At 35.3% G+C, this 4967-nt stretch overlaps 1 long non-coding RNA gene across 1 annotated transcript; it reads right to left on the bottom strand.

Moving 5' to 3' along the window:
* Positions 1–3119: 3119 nt before the first annotated feature.
* On the bottom strand, positions 3120–4523 carry LOC120080446. Its single transcript, XR_005482515.1, has 2 exons — positions 4245–4523; positions 3120–3499 (listed from the first exon to the last, which is right to left on the bottom strand). It is a non-coding gene; the product is annotated as an uncharacterized LOC120080446 (long non-coding RNA).
* Positions 4524–4967: the final 444 nt, after the last annotated feature.

The following is a 4967-nucleotide window of genomic DNA, read 5'->3' as shown; positions in this document are numbered from 1 at the left end:
ACTGATTATGGTTATAAAGTGGACATAACATATCTACAGTAAGGGGAGTTCAATTATGGCCTATAATGGAGTGTCCCATTAGTTAACGAATGGGGTTAGATCGTTGTAATGAGTTCAGTCGATTAATCTCAGATTGTTGGAATCCATGATCTGTAGGTCCACAAGGTCCTCCTACTAGCTCATAAATGGTTAAGCTTTAGAGTAGCTTTAGAAATTGATTTGAAACGTTCAAAATTAAACAGAATAGGAGAATATATTTAAATATGATTTAAATAGATGAAGATGGATTTGTGCAAAAATTAATTTAATATTTGATATTAAATTAATTAGTATCTTTTAAATTAATTTTAGAAAATTAATTTTTTAGTTTTAAAATCAAAATTTTTATTTTGAGATAAATTGGAAAATTGGAAAAACATGCACAAAATGGAATTTCATGGTTTTCCATTATCATCTTTTTCATGCTCACACAAAACCCACTTCCTCTTCTTCATTAACTCCAAGCATGAGCTGCAAGCCATGCACATTTCTTCTTTGCATGTTCACCTGCAATAAATAAAGAAGAATGAGTGATTTTGAGGCATACATTCCATTAGAAATTTTAGAGAATTTCGAAGCTGAAGAAGAGTTCTACGAGCGTGTGCTGCTATGAGCTTTTCTATGTAATTCCATTGCTTCAAGTTGTTCTTGAGTCCCACAACTCGATCTAAAGCTTCAAGAGGATAGTGGGGAAGATTTTGAGGTGGTTCATGGTGATTTTTGGAGAAGACTGCTACTGTTTGATCGAGATCATGAAGAGTTCTTCAAAGGTATGATCACAAACCCTCTTATTTTAGATGAGCATGCTTTAGTTTCTGCCAAAATGAGTGAATTTGAATGCTTATTGATCCTCGTTACTTCTACTGTATGTTATTACACTCTTGCACAATCATCCGTACGATGACCCTTCATAGATACTCGTAAGTATAGCTGGGCCAATTTATCGTTTTGCCCCTGTAGTTACATCTTACTCCTTAAGTACCACTTATCCCTCTAATGAACAATACAACATAGTCCTACTATGTGTGAACACCTCTCAGGCCATGAGAAGGTGTGTGGCGCCACATCGTTCAAGTCCTAGGATCAGCCCTTAAGGGAGCAATCTATCTACTTACCCCTACTTCGGGGAAGGAGTGAACTCCATCTTATGTAGCTGAGTTTCTAGCTCCCAAATCAGACGAATCCCAAAGTGGTAAGTTAAGTCGGCACTCTAGCCACTCACACCCATGCAAATTAAAGGATCACCCTCAATGGTAGAAGTTCCCAACTCACTTAGGATTGAGGTCATGTTACCTATGATCATCCTAGTGAAGTGAAGTCTCTATCATGAAGAGGTTATATGACGAGACGTTAACATTTCATGGTCGGGTCTTATACAAACTCTTTGTATAGGACGCCCCCGCTCGCATGTCCTTTACATGAATGATCAGGATCAGACCATCTGTGACAAGTCCCAACATTTATAACTATTCTACAAAGCGGCCGCATCCGTAGCGTTACCAGGATAAGGTTTCCCTCTTATATCCATATACTATAGACCATTTTGGTTATCACTAAGACATGATCCACTTGTATATCACCAGATACATGTTTAAGTTACATAAAGACAACCAGAGATTTTGGTTTATTGGTTGGTGGTAAAGCAAATAAAACAACCAATGTGCAAAGTCAAGAAGTGAAGTAAATATCATATATTATACATCATAAGCATTCGTACAAAATGTGTTTACAAACTACAGGACACAAGACTTTAGGGCATCAACCTTAACACTTTTACCCTATTGAATTGGACTGTACCCCCAGTTGGGGCTTGATTTCCCACCGCTCTCATGGTGAGGTTAACTCTTGCACTGATGTCTGCAATCTCTTCCTGGACAACATTAAGGATGGCTCGAAAATCCTTAGATAACTTAGTCACCATATGAATTATCGCTTTCTGTGAGCTATCAGTTCTTCGACACGCACTTCCATAAGGGTAATAAAGCTTGACAAGCCATCTCCATGCTCAAAAGTATTAGTTCTCACAACTTTTGCCTCTAGGGTCTCAACCCTCGTCAAAAATTCCCTGACGAGCATCCTAGAGCATTTTCTCTTCTATCTTGACCAATCGGTCAACATGGGACTTGCCTAACTGTTTCGTAGCAAACATGATCACAGTTTCTCAACTCTACAAGCTAACTTAGCTCTGATTCTAACTATCACAATCACACCTTAATAAGGGTCTTGAAGCGATTGTGCGACACTTGTTCTCGCCCTCGAACAAGTCAGCCAATCCAAATCTGAATAGCCAATGGCACAATAGGCGTATCTCACAACCTCCACCACCGTTCTTGAGAAAATGTTTTAGAAAACGGGTGTAGAGAAAAAGGTTTCCGCAAATGTTTGAAAGCATGATTAAGCAAAGAAGATTAGTTGTACAGCTAGAAAGCAATAAGCAACAACACAACTTTATAGCATACAACTCACTAGTATGAAGATATGATGATTAGTCTTACCCCCATATAATGCATTCTAAAAAAAACACATTTGTCACCCTTGCATATGAAAATGGGTGATCGGTCAGACACTAAGAAAAGCACATAGAAAGTAAACTACCTAGCAAAAGGAAATACATAGGATGAACGCATGGTAAAAAGAGGTGGAGGCGGACATGCAGCCATGGGCAACACGCCATGGACAAGCATGACCGTGACACCAAACACTCTAATTTGTTTTAAAATGATGTAATTTTTAAATTAAACATTTGTATTCCAAATATACCCTAAATTATCAAGTTGTATTTACTTGTATTTACTGTCTAATATCACATAAATTGAGTTTTTTTTTTTTAAAAAAATACACTTCAAATGATTCTCAAATGGTTTTTTTGTTTAGTTAGAATAACAAAAAAAAAAAAAAAAAGACTTAATTTTTTTTGTTGCAACTGACCGTCATGGTTTTTGCGTGCTTCAAATATGCCTTGCTGCTATGAAGCATAGACACCGATATAGATACACGATATGGATACGATCGGATACGGCGATTCGTCAATTTCTAAAAAACTAATATACGAATACGTCATTTTTATTTTTATGTTTTCATATATATAAATTTAACCATAAAGAAAGATACTAAAATGTAGTCCAAAACATAAGATATCAAATTAATAACATAAAAGTTCTTAATACAAAGACAAACTAGAGAAACTTGAAATATTATCACTCTGTCCTACCACAAAGTTCTTAGTACAAACCAAATTAGTAACATAAAGACTAGAAAATAGAAAAACTTGGAACACTCAAATCTTAAATCATCATAACATCATCATCACTTTCACCACCACCATGATCTTCCAAAATATCAGCCTCTAACTCTGGTTCATCTAAGGATAAATTGGCTACTTCCAACATACCAACATCTTCAAAAGAATCAAAACTATCTCCAGCAATGTCCCATGCTTTAGTCTCTCCTCTTGAATATTCTGGAGTACCCCTTGACAAAAGATGAATTACTAACAATACTAACATTAACACTTCTTAAAGATAAATTTGCTTGTAATAGGAGAATTACTAACATTAATCCACCAATTGTTATGACCAGAAGTGGTAAGGGAACATTCTTTGGATCTTTTTTTTTTAGCCGAGCCTTTACTTCTTCTTCCAATTTTTGCATTTCACTCAAAATGAAAGAAGTGACTTTTAAACAAGGTCCAATTCCTTGACTACTTATCTTTAATAAATGAGCTCTAACCCGTGTATAAGAGCTCTTCTTTGAAATATTACAAAGGTTACATTGCCAATAGAAATTTCCACCCCCATCGCCTAATTTTTGAATTTTGGTCACATATTTCCAAAGAGGTTTTGTATCATCTTCAACAATGGAGGAAGATGAGTTTATGGAAGGATTTGATGATTGACTTTGGCTTGATGAAGATGTCATTTAAACAAGAACAGAGCAAGCATAAACAAGAATTGAGAAGAAATGTAAATGGAAAATAAAATTTTAACTTACTACTGTTAAAAATTAAAATTAGACACCTAAAATCAAAGATTCAAACCAAAGGAAACTTACTACCGTTAAAAATTAAAATTAAACCCCTAAAATCAAAGATTCAAACCAAAAGAAATGGAAATTTTAGAGATTGAAAATGAAAAGCTGAAAACTTGATAAAAAAGAAATGGAAATCAAAATCTGAACAGAAGGATTAAGGAAGAATGAAAGTTTACTAAGTTGAACGAACGAAGAGACCAATCCGAAGAGACAAGAGTTGTGTTGTGGCATCCACGGTGAGCTGATGCGCTGAATGAATGAACTGAAGAACGAATAAACAAACTGAAGTTATCAAAGTCATCGTCTAGGCTGAGACGAATCTGGACTCTACTGGAGTGGTCGAAGCCGCCGTCGTCGACTGGGCTGAAGAAGAAGAACTGAAGAAGTGAACTGGTGAAATGAAGAGGAAGACGAAGGGAAGAAGAAGAACTGGAAGGGAACTGCTGTCAGATAGATGAGAATTTTCGACTTTTAGTTTTAGGGTTTTTTTTTTTTACTTTTCTTTTTTAGTTTTACTTTTGTTTTTAATTTATAAATTAAATTATTAATACCATATTATAAATTATAATTTAATAATTATATTAATAAAAATATAAAACTAAGTAGTAAGCGGGTTATTTTTGTGTTAATGGGCTATTGGGCTGAAGAGGAAGAATTGACAAATTTTAGCTTGCCGTATCCCCTTCACATATCTTGAAGGGGATACGTGTATCCAAAATTAAAAAAAGAAAAAAAAATTAGATACTTCATTTCACATATCTAACACGTATCTGGACGTATCAGTATCAGATACTGATACCGATTCTCTGTATCTTTTGAAGTATCTGTGCTTCATAGCCTTGCTATTTCTGATGCTAGACACCGAGACCGTTTGTTAAGTGAGGTTGTACGTAATGCTT

The sequence above is a fragment of the Benincasa hispida genome, chromosome 6 (assembly GCF_009727055.1).
Source record: "Benincasa hispida cultivar B227 chromosome 6, ASM972705v1, whole genome shotgun sequence".
In the NCBI taxonomy this organism is placed as follows: domain Eukaryota; kingdom Viridiplantae; phylum Streptophyta; class Magnoliopsida; order Cucurbitales; family Cucurbitaceae; genus Benincasa; species Benincasa hispida.
This window is presented reverse-complemented; position numbering and strand designations above follow the sequence as displayed.